The sequence below is a fragment of the Chenopodium album genome, chromosome 12, assembly GCF_948465745.1.
Source record: "Chenopodium album chromosome 12, dcCheAlbu1.1, whole genome shotgun sequence".
Taxonomy (NCBI): Eukaryota; Viridiplantae; Streptophyta; class Magnoliopsida; order Caryophyllales; family Amaranthaceae; genus Chenopodium; species Chenopodium album.
Window position 1 is genome coordinate 24,510,251 of NC_137845.1, and position 14,397 is coordinate 24,524,647.

The following is a 14,397-nucleotide window of genomic DNA, read 5'->3' on the forward strand; positions in this document are numbered from 1 at the left end:
CCGTCTAAGACGGGGAGAAAAAACCCTTCTACTTCCTCTTCAGCCAACCCAGATCGTCCTACAACCGGGGGCAAAGGCCCGGCTGTAATGAAAGCTTTGAGTGAAAGCTTAGGGCGATCTATTGCAAAACAGCCGAATGTCTCAACGGCATCGAAGAGTGGCGAGCCACTCACTGCTACAGTCGGCGATGTAGCAGCTAAAGGGGAGTCTCCTCAGCCCTGCGTCCAAGGTAAGACACGAGTCGAACTCCCCTGGCCGGTTGACTATATGCGAGTCAAGACTCGGGTCAATCTGCCTTAAGGTTCGATGAGCAGCTGGCATGAGTCGGGTGCCGCCTATGCTGCTTTCTCACCAAGTACTTTTAGTGAAGATACTCCCTCGGCTCCGCCTGACATGCAGGTGTTTGCTAAGAGGATGGTGTGGACACTTACCTGGACAGAGAAACACTCTGTGCCGGATGCGCAGGTCGTGGACTTTGACCGAATCCAGGGCCTGCTGGCTGAGGTAATTTTTACTTGGAACCTCATCTTTTTAAAGCTTTTAACTTTCCTTATTAACCGTCTGACCCCACCTTTTCAGGCGATCTGAGGGTAGACGGGCTTAGGGTCCCCTTCATGCGGAAGGGAGAAGAGGTAAATGACGCTAAACAGAGGGTCGTTCAAGCTCTCAACTCTGCTGAATACAGTAAAATACAATGTGATGTTGAAATTAAAGCAGTAAAGTTGAAACAGGAGCTGATAAAGAACTTGACGGCTGCTAATGACGCCGCAAACGAGCGGGTAGCCAAGTTTGAAGAGGAGCTGAAGACTGCCCAGTCGAACCTCAAGGCCTTGGAGGGAGCTAACACATAAAACACCCAGCTGAGGGTAGACGTCAGCCGCCTGGGGGTCGAACTCGTCCAACTAAGGAATAAACACAAGGACGAGATTGCCCAAGAGCAGAAGCGACTGGTTGCTGAGAACGAGCGGGACACTGAAGCCCGGCTGCGCATTACATGGGGTCTGCTCCATCCCAAGGTTGAGTTTGATGTGCTTAAGCTTCGATACGATTACGCCACTGAGGTGTATGATGCACAGCAGATCAACGAGGAGGCCCCGCCTCCCTTCAAGGCATGGGCCCTTGAACAAGGCTACGAGGTTTCTGATGATGAGGAGGAGCCGGCTGTGGACCCGGATGATCAGATCCAGGCTAATGAAGCTTAAGCTGATCAAGTCCAGGATGGTCAGGTCCCGGATGCTCAAACTGAAACAAGCCTCCCCGCAGGTCAGAACCAGCCGGAGCAGGCCCAGCAACCATGATTCAGTTTCCTCCCTTTTCTTTCAGCGGCAGTATGCTAATCTTTGTCTTTTTCCAGCCTGCGTGCCGAGTATTTCTGTAGTTTTACCGACTGAGGGGTCGGGTAACAATTATACTTTCTCTCATCCCGGATGTATATCCGTTTACAATATTATCCGGTTTTGGATGAAATTTGCCGACTGAGTCGGTTTGGTGAATTTGCCATTTTGTTTCAATTTTTGAATTTTTGCCTAACTTTTTAAAGCATGCGGCAATTCAGATAGTATACCGGCTACTCTTGCCCCTGGCGGCTGTGTGGTTGGTTTCAGTACTTCTTTGATTGATTGACTTTGGAATGCTTGATACTTTAAAGAGTATGGAATATTCCTAAGTCAATCAATCACATAGTGACTGCCCCAAACCAAGTACACAGCCGTCAACGACAGCCATTTTACCCAACCGGGTATTCGCATATAACTTCTTTGTGAGCCAGATGGGAAATTACCGCCTGACAGTTAATGGAACAAGGAACATATTGTCCACCTGTCTGATAGACCCTAGACAGCTTAAAGGCCATCTGGGATACCTGCAATCCATTGCACCTGGTTCGTCTGCCCCATTGGGGTGACTGGTACAATTACGTTGAACAGCCTAACAAAGAACTTCAATAATTAGCCGGCTGATGTCACTTGACATCCGGTGTTAAGCTTAATCATTCTTTTAGACTGTTTTGGTCAGACAGCTATGAGTTGACCAATTTGGTCGTTCAATCTTTGTCGTCTACATATGCTGGTAGAGCAAATGATAGGATCCCCTCTGCGACGATAACACCCGGAGGGGCGTCGCCAAACGCCATACTCAAATAGGAGCAGACGAATTTATAAAATAAGTTTGCATCCGGCCATTGGCCTCGGTTTGAATATCATTTTAGCCACTAAGTCTTTTAACTTAGCTTAGTTTTATTCATTATAGGGGCCGTCTGTGCATTGCACTGATGATGGTCCACCAATTTTAAATATTAGGTTAGCCGCTAGGTTTTTAACCTAGCTTATTATTCAATAGACCGTCTATGTTTTCAACAGGCGGTAGTATATTGTTGCGTATGTATATATACAAAGCAATTAAATTAACATTGAAATAAAAGGCAACTTTTGCATTGATAGGCATTTTATTTACAAAAATTACTCTTAGAAGTAGTACTTTTTCAAGTTATCTACATTCCAAGTTCTAGGCAGCCGTCTGCCGTCTGGAGTTTTCAGCCGGTAGGTGCCGTTTCTTACTTCTTCATAGATCCGGTAGGGGCCTTCCCAATTAGGAGTTAGCTTTCCTTGCTCATTGGCCCTACCGGTTGCCTCCATCTTTCGAACACAAAGTCCCCAACTTTTAAGGGTCGTTTGTGCACTCTCTTGTTGTAGGCACGAGTCATTCTCAGACGGTAAATCTCATGACGCAAAGCGGCATTGCCCCTGCGCTCCAGGAGTGAGTCCAATGCTAGCCGCATGGCCTCCAAGTTTGCCTCTTCATCGTATAGCATGACTCGTAGAGTCGGCTCATAATGCTCGATGGGCAAGACGGCTTCAGCACCGTAAATCATGAGAAATGGGGTTTCACCAATTGCGCCCTTTTTAGTTGTCCGGATGGCCCATAGGACACCAATCAACTCTTTAGCCCATAAACCACCGGCTCTTTCAATTTTCTTTTTGATACCGTTTGAGATGAGTTTGCTGAAGGCTTCAACTTGGTCGTTTGCTTGGGGTCGGTCGACCGATGCAAAACAATGCGAGATCCCTTGATCTCCTAACCAGGTTTTAAGCTGAGGCGTCTCGAATTGAGGTCCATTATCAAACACCATAGACATGGGTACCCCAAACCGGGTGATAATGTTCTTCCAGATGAAGGAGATGACATCCTTTGTCTTGATGCCTTTGACCGCCTTTGCTTCCACCCACTTGGTGAAATAATCCACAGCCACAAGAATATAGCGCTTTTCGCCTGGTGCAGGCGTATACGGGCCTAGAATGTCCATGCCCCATTTAGCAAACGGAACTGGGTTGTGGATTGCCCTCAGGTCAGTAGCCGGCCGATGCATTAGCTTGCCAAATCTTTGACACTTAAAACATTTTCTGACAAATTCCATGGAATCTAACTCAAGAATGGGCCAGAAGTAATGCCGCCTGGCCCTGACGGCTAAGGATCTACCGCCTGCATGAGAGGCACAGTATCCCGCATGTAACTCTTCGAGAACTTCTTTCCCCTTTTCTGGGGTAACACACTTCAATAGAGGCTTCAGAAACCCCGCCTTGAAGAGTTCTCCTTCTCTTATCTCGAAGTTTGTTGCACGCTTCTTCACCACGGCTGCCTCCTGAGGTGAATCAGGGAGCGTGCCGTCTGTCAGATACGCTCGGATGCCATCCATCCAAGTAGAACTTCAGTCTAATATTCCAATGGGCTCGTCATCAGATATGCTTCGTTTTTCCATCACTTCCCAAAAGAATGACCGAGACGTATCACAGGAGGCGGAGGATGCCACTTTTGACAGAGCATCTGCCTGGTTGTTTTCAGACCAGGGCACTTGACTTAGATGAAATTGTTCAAGTGTCCCAACTTCAGCCTTGACCGCCTGCAAATACTTGATCATAGCCAAATGGGTGGCTTCATACTCACCATGGTATTGGCTAACGACCAACTGAGAATCAGAGCAGGCGTCAATTTTTGTTGCCCCTGCCGCCTTACACATGCGGATACCTGCTAGCAGGGCTTCATATTCCGCATCATTGTTTGAGGCCTGAAACTTAAACCGTAGCGCATACTCATATTTATTTCCTTCCGGAGATTGACAGATAATGCCTGCACCACAGCGGTTCATAGTAGAGCTCCCGTCTACATGAACCTTCCAAACCTGATCAAGGTTGTCCGGAGCAACCAGCCTTATCATTTTGACAATGAAGTCGGCAAACGCCTGACCCTTCACTGCCTTCCTTGGTTCGTAGGAGATTTTATGACTTTGCATTTCAATAACCCATTTGAGCATTCTACTGGATGAGTCCAGGGTTGTCATTGGCCGCTTGAGGGGTTGATCTGTGTAAATCACCACCGGATGTGCCAAGAAGTATGGTTTCAACTTCTTAACAGCCATGTAAAGAGCAAGGCCAAATTTTTCAACCGTGGGGTACCGGAGTTCAGCATTTTTGAGCACATGGCTAATGAAATAGACCAAAAGCTGATTGTCGTCTCTCTCAGCAATGAGAACAGCACTAAGGGCATGATCTGAGACGGCTAGGTACATATAGAGCATCTCCTTTGGCAGAGGGCTAACAAGCCTTGGCAAGGAGTATAAGTGTTCTTTCAGTTTTTGAAAGGCCGCCTCAGCATCATCCCCCCATTCAAATCTAGTCTTCTTCCTGATTGCTTGGAAGAAATAAAGGCACTTGTCACCTGAACGGCTGAGGAATCTCCCAAGCGTAGCCAAACAACCGGTAAGCCTCTGAGCTTCCTTGACAGTGCGCGGTGACTTCATGTCAATCACCGACTGTAGCTTCTCGGGGTTAGCCTCTATCCCCCTTTGATCAATCAGGAATCCGAGAAACTTCTCAGACTCAACACCAAAAACACACTTTTTGGGATTTAACATGACCTTATGCCGCCTAAGTGTGGTGAAGGTTTCTCGGAGATCATCAAGGTGATCTGTCTGTAGCTTGGATTTGACTATCATGTCATCAATGTACGCCTCTACATTCCTTCCAATCTGATTAATGAAGACTGTATTAATCATCCGTTGGAAAGTAGCCGGCGCGTTCTTTAAGCCAAACGGCATCACTGTATACCAGAATAACCCCTGATCAGTGACAAAGGCCGTCTTCTCTTGATCTTTTTTCCACAGGGGTATCTGATTGAAGCCGGATTAAGCATCCATAAAACTCATTAAGGCATGCCCGGCTGTAGAGTCGACAAGGTTGTCGATCTTTGGAAGCGGGTAACTGTCCTTGGACATGCCTTGTTCAAGTCAGTGCAGTCAACACACATGCACCAAGTTCCATTCGGCTTCTTTACAAGCACCACGTTCGCAACCCAATCAGGGAAGTTACATAACCGAATGAACCCGACGTCTAACAGCTTCTTGACCTCAGCAGCTGCCGCCTGACTCCTTTCCTCACCGTGATTTCTTTTCTTTTGCCGGATGGGCTTCTTATTTGGATCCACGGCGAGTTTGTGGACAGCGAGATCCGGGCTGATGCCTGGCATTTCTTCCACTTCAAAGGCAAAAAAGTCTTTGAATTCCTTCAGCAGAAGGTGCAAGTTTGCACCAAGCCTTTCAAAGGCAGCCATCCCCACCTTAACAGTCCGCTCTGGACGGCTGTCGTCCAGAGGGATATCCATGTGCTCACCAGCCGGCTGGGGACGGAGATCATTTGACCGTTCCCCGGTCAGTGATTGCTATTTCTTCTCCTTCTTCACCTCCACCAGCTTTTAAGTTTTTCTTTTCTTTGCAGCTGCTAGAGGGGGTGAATCAGGGTCCTTGACATCGTCAAAGTCTATTGGCTCCTTCGGTTGACCGGCTACAGCAGCAGTCGGCTTGACGTCTGAGAGATAGCACTCCCTTGTCGTCTTCTGATCCCGTTGAGGGAGCCAACAGAGCCATCATCCTTTTCATACTTGAGAAGCATGAGAGCTGGGATGATGACGGCCTTGCACTCGTTCGGAGTGGGTCGGCCAAGAATGATGTTGTAGCGGTCAGCTCTTTAACCACCAGGAACCGGACGACCATGTGCTGCCCCTTTCCCTTCTCCCCCAGCCGAATGGGTATGTCAATTTGTCCGACTGGGTGCACAACCCCTCCGCCAAAGCCAACTAGCGAATGGGAGACATCGCGCAGGCTATCCCGCTTGTAATTAAGCCAGGACAGACACTTGTAGCTGATGAGATTAGAGGAGCTACCCGTGTCTATGAGGATCCGACAAACCAGCTGGTTGGCGACCTTGCATTCAATGACGACTGGATCGTCATGCGGTCGGCGAACTTTGCCCCGATCCTTCTCAATGATGAGGACGTCTAGGAATGTTCCACTTGAGGACGCATGTCCATCATCAACCGAGTGAATCATCCTCTTCAGATGATCCTTGGTGCCCTGGATGGTCGAGCCACCACTTGCTAAACCGCCAGCTATAGTGTAGACCGGATCCTTGTCGGTATCCGAACTACTAGTAGGCTGGACAGTTTTTGACGACTGCCCCGGATTCATCTTAGAAGTCGCTTTGGACTTCAAGACATAGGACTTCAGCAAACCCTTGTCGGCCTGACGGTCCTACGTCCGCTTGAGACTATAGTACTCGTTGGCGTCATGGCCCACCTCTTGATGGAAGTGACAGAATTTATTCTTGTTCCGCGACTGAACAAAACTCTTCATAGGATTCGGCTTCTCAATAGTCAGCCGGTCCTTCACCTCTGTAAAGATGGTGTAATAGTCTTTATTGAATTCATACCGTGAGACATACGGCTTGAATTCCTTCTTCTTCTTTTTGGACGGCTGATCGGGTTCCTCAACCGCCCAGACTTCTTTTCTATTTTTGCTCTCTGCAGCTTTCTGAGCCGGTTGAGCAGTCCGACTCTCCTTTTGCCTGTCAGACTTCTTGGAGTCCGACTGGTTGCTGGACGAGCAGAGGTTGGTGGCTTGAATAAAGCTCTCCTCCTCTATCAACGCCTCTTGAAAGGTGAAAACCCTCTTTCGGACAAGGTCGAACTTAAAGGTCGACCCGTCCTTCGGACCCTTGAAGAAGTCCGTATAGGCTACCTCGTCGAACAGCCCCTGGATTTGAATTCTCACCAAGTTGAACCGCTTGACATAGGAGCGAAGCCCTTCTCTATCTCCCTGCCGGATGGTACTCAAGTCAAGACTTGTTTTCTTAGCAGGGATGTTCATTGAGAAGTTGGAGGCAAACCAGGAAGGCAAGCTTCCTAAAGCTGTCGATACATCCGACTGGCAGGTTGCCAAACCATTGTTGGGAAATTCCCTTCAATGTAGTCGGGAAGCACCAGCACCACATAGCATCCTCCAGCCCCTGCATGTGCATGAGGTTAGAGTAGGCCATGAGGTGGTCCTCTAGGTTGGTGGTACCATCATAAGCACCCACCAACACATTCTTAACCTTGGTCGGCTGTGCGGCCTCGGTTATCTCCTTGGTGAAGACAGAAGTTTGTTCACCAAGTTTGAGCAGACGGAGCTGCCAGTCCAAAGGTTGGACGTTATATGCCCCCTAACCCCCAAAGAGGGTCGGCTGCATGAAGTGCGGAGAATACGGACCGTAGACCATAGGGGGTACATACGGTACATTCCCAATCATCTGAGGGCCAAAATGGACGGTATTACCACCTGTATGGCTCTCATGCAAGGGTTGAATGTTCCCTGCAGATGTGTTTTTGAAGCTGTCTGGAAAGCTTGAAGTAGAGGCTGACTCAAACAACTGCTGACTCCTCCGGTGCTCGATGATCTGCTGAGCATCGGGGGTAGACTTTTTGGGCGGTTAATCCTCCCGGGTGTGCTTAGGGTAGAAGGATCTTGGACCAGTCAAGGGTTGCAGCTGCCTTATCCTTTGGATGTAGAGTAGGCTGCCTGTCCCTGACTGACTTCTTCCTCGCAGTTCGAGGAGATTTCTTGGCCGGCTGACCCTAGCTAGAGCCAGCCGTTTTCTTTTCGATCAGGTCCTTGATCTCACCCTTGAAACTCGTCATGAATTTCATGAGCTCGTCTCTGGTGACTAGAGCATGTCCTCTTGCCGACTGGGTTTCCCCATCCGGCTGACCAGGGGGCCTACTAGTACCCGCCTGGCTTTCACCTAGTTCCAAAGTGTCTTTGGGACGGATGCGCTTAGTGATTAGAGAGCCATATTTGGCAGTGTATGTTTCGACTTGAGGATCATCATCCTCATGGTCTGTAAAGACCTCCGGCTAGTTAGCCTTGGGTATGGTACAGACTCTTGAACCATCTTTGAGGTACTCTCTCCACAGACGGCGCCAAATGTTTTGGGTGTTTTTGTCCCTCGGGAGAGTTACAGCTCGAGGACTAATCTGACTGCACCTGTACCTGCAAAACAACGGAAACTCTGAGTGTTTGGAGCTCCGCCTCCGACGATCAAGTTAGTACTTGAATGTGAGTAGAAGAAGGTGCGGAAAATAAAATGAGATCTTCTCGAATTCCGAGATCAGGTGTTTTTCAGATGTCAGAGAATGTAGGGTTGGTGTAATAAATGATTGAATTTTCCCCAAAATTTGGGGAATATCTCCCTATTTATAGGGTCGTTGGTGAACGTGCCCCTTCTAGGTCATTTGACCTAGATTTGGTGGGTTGTGCCGTTTTGCGGCGCTCTTGGGAATTGGGCCTTGAAGGCCGCAATTCAGGAAGCATCTGAGGTTGACATGTGTCAGCTGGCAATTGGCCCAAATGGACCTGCCTAGGCTTGACACGTGGTCCTCTCTGATTGGTCCACGTGGACAGGGTAATTTTACCCAAAACACATCTAAAATCCTCTCCACGGCCAGATGGAGAGAGAATCTAAGACCTAGTTGGATGGCTGCCTTATAGCAGCCAAAACATTCGTCATGGTAGCTGGACCCTTCTGGCCACACTACCGTATCAATAGCGTCTGGGACGCTTAGAAGAAAGCCATGTCCCATGACATGGTCAGAGATAAACTTCCCAAGTTTATCTTTCATTGCTGTCAACAGTGTCCTCCCCCTTCTCCTCATCCGAAGCCAGATCAATCAGCTTAGAGACAGTTCTTTGCATCTCATCCTCAAACTCCTCCAAAATCGAAGAGCCCGGGGTACTAGGAGGACTGGGCGGATGGTTAGAAATCTAATCCACGGGCGCCCTAATGGAGCCCTCTAAATAAACGGTAGAACTCTCTGAATGGTACTAGGAACCATCCGTCCTATACGTCCTACTTGTCTGCTTTGTTCTAGCCATGGTGTCCTACACAGACACAGATACGGTCGGATTAAGAGAAGTTCGGAAAGGGGAGTCCAAGAATGAGCAGTCGGCACTCCTAGTTCTAGATTCAGCCGTCCCCGGTGACCGGCTGATAGCTAACCTAGGCCGTGCTGCTTGCGTTTGGGAGACCATTTTTCAAAAAGAAAAAACAAAATTAAAATAAAGGGAAAACAGACGGTTACCTTACGAGTGAAGGTACGAGAGCCGCTTGAAAAGGCTTGGACGTCTGTTGAACAGGGGGACTAAGTCACGAGCGACGGATGCTTTCACAAATGGGGACAAAAGTTCTCAAAGTCAAAGATTCAAAGATTCTCTCTCTAAGGGCCTGTTCACCTTTACTTAATTTTAGTTCAGTTCAGTTCAGCTCCAATCAGTTCAGTTCAGTTCAGTTTAGTTAAGTTCAGCTCCAATCAGTTCCTTTAGTTCAGTTCAATTCAGCTCCTAATTTCCCTCTCTCATAAAATATTCATTTCAGTTCAGTTAAATTTAGTTGAGCTCTAATTAGTTCAGTTCAGTTCAGTTCAGTTCAGCTCTAATCAGTTCAGTTCAGCTTGATTCAGTAAATGTGAACAGGCCCTAAGATTCACGCAAACGTGTGAACACAAATGAGGGGTCAACCCCTATTTATAGAAAGGGTGAAAAATTTAGGGTAAAAACCCTAACTTTTACCCATGGAAAAAGGTAATAAGTCGGACCAATGCCTAGCTGACACCTATCACAGGCGTCACGTGGCATGCCGCGTCACCCCCGTGAGGGGCAAATGACTTGGGTATTTCTACCCGGCCACATGGCCCAATGAGAGCTCGACACGTGTCACCAGAAATGGTCTCCAAGTGGACCTCCCATGGGCTGACACGTGTCAAGCAGATAAGCCGTCAGGTATTCGCAGCCTTCAAGGCCCAATTCCCGAGGCAGCCGCAAAACGGCTCCGCGCAAACATGCGAAGAACGTCCGAGACGAGACGCCTTATATTATAGAAAGGCGCCCAAATCCCTGGTCATCAAACCCTAGGGCAAGGCACACCTTTCTAAGACCCTATAAATAGGGAGATTCCCTCAATTATTGGAACACCTAAGTTTACAATCATTACATCATTTATTATTCTTGAAAACAGAGAAAACACCTGATCTCGAAATCCGAGAAGATATTTACTTTTCGCACGTTTTTACTCCGATCCCGTACTAACTTAACCATCGGAGGCAGGCCTCCGAATATCCGGAGTTCCGTTATTTTGCAGGTACAGGCGGCTTGGATCCAGTCTGTGAGCTGTAATTCTCCCAAGGGACACAAAAGCCCCGAAACAAAAGTGGTCTATATATCTAGTTTGTAAGGTAGTTATTTATGATCAAGGAAAATACCCACTGTCCCACTAGTTTTAGAAACCACCATAACAATACCACGTTAATATTGTTGAAATAAATTATATGCTTTATCCACAGGTCAAATATTCTATATAGTTCTAGGATATTAAGGGGATGTCTCTATTATTACCGATTATACTTTGACAACCTCGTGAACGTAACAACAACAACAAAAAAAAAAAAAAAAAAAAAGTTGAATCACACTACTTGAAGAGGTTTAACAAGAAAGAAATTAACCAACTATGAACAAATGAACACAAATTAAAGATACCAATGTCTTCCATTAAAAAAGTGATAAAGACAAATAAGTTAAATCACATGCACTACTTGAAGAAGTTTAACAAGAAAGGAATCAACCAAATAAATGAACAAATGAACACAAATTTAAAATGCAAATAATGTCTTCCATTAAATAAGCGATAGAATTAAGACTACAATTGTATTATGAGAGGAGAAAGTTACCTCTATGTTCATATAATTGGAAAATCAAGCAGATTCAAAACATTCTAACTACAACTACTTATCACTTGGCTACTAAGCTAAGTGAGAAAATAAGAAAGCGCTAGAGAAAACTTAAAGAAAACAAAAGCTTTTGTTAGATGATTTGCTAATGTCTTTTGCTTTGTGAATCCCTTCTATTTTTAGACAAATCCCTTGAAAACATTACACTGCCCTCCAATAATGCCCTTAGACTGTTCAATGGTTTCTTCTTCTTGTGAGCCAATTACTTCTTTTGTTTTTGCCCATGTTCCTTGAAAGAGTTTGGGCTTCAATATTGAGTCTTTCGTATTGGACCCATGAGTTTGTATCGTTGGGTGTATCGTCGCTCATAGATTTCAAGTCAAATTGCATTTATTAAGTCAAACTTTGGACCAATTTCCTTTAAATTTGTCCAAGTCAACGAAGATTGTAACTTGGGTGTAACAAATATATGAGTTTTTGATGGCAAAACTCTCTAATTATATGCATCACTCAAATGATTATTGGCTCGAAATGCTCTTAATACATACGAGTTGGTGATTAAGTGAGATAAGAGAGAGGTTAAGAACATCTTGGCCCTCACTATTGTGAATTCCACTCCTCCATCACCTTTTCTACACTCCTTTTGCCCTTATTCTTCCTTTTTCACATACCATTGAGGTTTGATGTCATCTAATTCCTAGATTTCCTACACTAGGAGATTAACTACAATGATAATCAAGATTTTCAGCATAGAATTATCGCATATGTGACTTCGTCAATTATTTTAACCCCCCTAAACATGGATGAGATTGAGAAAGTGGTGAGTAAAAATATGTAGAATAGTGGAAAATGGAGAAGGGGAATGAAGATATCAAATTATCTTCACTTTCACTTAACCACAGTTGTCACTACTAAGTTGTATTACCTCAACCACTTTTACATTGTGTAGTTTGGGAATAGAGCTGTCAATTCGGGTAAATGGGTCGGGTTTGAGTCGGGTTTGTGTTGGTCGGGTCATCTCGGGTCGGGTCAATACGGGTTAATGTCGGGACCTATGCGGGTCGGGTTCGGGTTGGGTCATGCTTGAGTCGGGTCACGTCGGGTCATACATCTTATCGGGTTTGGGTCGGGTTTAGGTCGGGTCAATAACAAGTCGGGTTACATTCGGGTCGGGTCAATAACAGGTCGGGTTACATTCGGGTTTTTACGGGTTTAAATGAGTTAGGGTCTTGTTCGGGTTTGAGTCGGGTTCGGTTCAAGTTAATAAATTACGGGTTATAATAAGGTCGGGTCATTGTCGGGTTCGAGTCGGGTTCGGTTCAAGTCAATAATTTGCGGGTTATAATCAAGTCGGGTCATTCTCGGGTTCGAGTCGGGTTCGGTTCAAGTCAATAAATTTTTTTTATAGCTCCAAATCAAATTGCATTATTTTACAAATATTAAAATAAACAAGTGAATATTAAAATTTGAAAAATAGGATCAATAAAAGGATTATAATTTATACACGTAGTTATATGGAAGTATATTTTGAAGATAAATTAAGAAAAAAAACAAAAAAAATACATTTAGCCTCATATTCGTTTAAAATACATTGACAGTTTACACTCACAGCTCTATTCTAATACTCTATCACCTCATGTCCTATTGCTCATATAGGAAGTTGAAGATAATTAGGAAAAATAAAATCAATCACAATAGAGATTTCATGGGGAAAATTTTCGTCAATCTCGCCATTAGAGTGCAACCTTCCTTAATATACTAAGATTCAGTGATTTTCCTATGCCTATAAGTCGTACTCTTCAAAGATTCAGAATGTGGAAAACCACAGATCGAATTGCGCCTCTGCTGGGTCGCCTACTCTACTACCTCTCATTGTCGCCTTTTGTCTTCAACAAGGAGAAATCACTCCAAATTCCTGGTAATCGATTTATACAATTATATTAGCTATTTAAATTTTCGGATCTAATCATTATAATTGGCTAATTGGTTTTACATATTTTTTTGCTTAATTAACCGGTTTAATGTTTATAAATTGAAGTTAATTTTAACATTTTAAATTTAATCTTCATAGATTAATGTTGAATAATTTTTAGATATTTAATTGGGTTGTCTGTATACATTTTTTTGATACAATTTGAAGTTGATTTTTACAATTTGGTTGCTTGTGGTTGTTTCTCGCAGATGATTATATATTACCCTTTGATGTAAATCATATTAATATGCGTTTTTTTTTTGTTTTTTGTTTTTTTTTATTGTTAAAGGAATCAAAAAATCATGACAGGAGAAATGTTTGAATTAGACTACGCAGCTGAAAGAGGTATAGTACATTCTAATTAATTATAAATGACGCATTTTTTATTGATCTTACTCCTAATCTTTGCCTGATTGTTTGGTGTAGCAAGGGACATTGAGCTTGAGCAAGCATCAATTACATGTATGAGTGTTGGAAATGCTACACATACGCCTGAACCCCATCAATCAATATCTCCAATTGAAGGAAAACGATCTCCTATTTGGCAGAATTTTGAGGTTAATGGTGAACATGCTGCATGCAAGTTTTGCAAAAGATTAATCCAGAAACTTGCTGGTTCGAATGGTACGTCTAATCTAAAGAGACACCTTGATAAGTGCCAAGAATATAAAGACTCAGATAAGTCTAATGAGTCTCCTGCATCTCCATTTGACCAAAAAAAATACTGTAAGTTACTTGCTAGAGCTATATTGAAGCATGGTTATTCTTTAAGTATTGTTGAACATGAGGGGTTTAGGGAATTGCATACATATTTGAATCCCAAGGTTAGAACTATTTCTAGAAACACAATATTGAAATGGTGCATGAAAGAGCATGATGTGTTAAAGCAATATGTTCGTAATACGCTTAAGGCCTTATCAAGTAAAGTTTCTTTAACCTGTGATGTATGGACATCTTGTACTACTCGTGGTTATTTGTCTCTTACGGCCCATTTTGTGGATAATGACTGGAAATTACAGTCTAAGGTACTGAACTTTAGGCATTTTCCACCTCCCCATACTGGTCATGAAATTTATAATCTGGTTTTTAGTTTGATTAAAGATTGGGGTATTGAAAGAAATGTTTGTAGTATGACTATTGACAATGCAAGTAATATGGATTCTATGGTTGGGAAACTCCAAATTGAATTGGATGCAATGGCTAAATTACCTGTTGATGGCAAATATTTTCATGTTAGATGCTCTGCCCATATTTTAAATTTAATTGTCAAAGAAGGTTTGAAAGTCATTGATGAATCTGTTGCGAAAGTTCGGGAGAATGTGAAGTTTATTGATTCTTCAGAA

At 44.4% G+C, this 14,397-nt stretch overlaps 1 long non-coding RNA gene across 1 annotated transcript; it reads left to right on the forward strand.

The window, feature by feature from the left end:
• Positions 1-12,859: 12,859 nt before the first annotated feature.
• On the forward strand, positions 12,860-13,573 carry LOC145570458 (uncharacterized). The gene is made up of 3 exons (XR_014096467.1): positions 12,860-13,000; positions 13,344-13,399; positions 13,481-13,573. It is a non-coding gene; the product is annotated as an uncharacterized LOC145570458 (long non-coding RNA).
• The last annotated feature ends 824 nt before the right edge of the window (positions 13,574-14,397 follow it).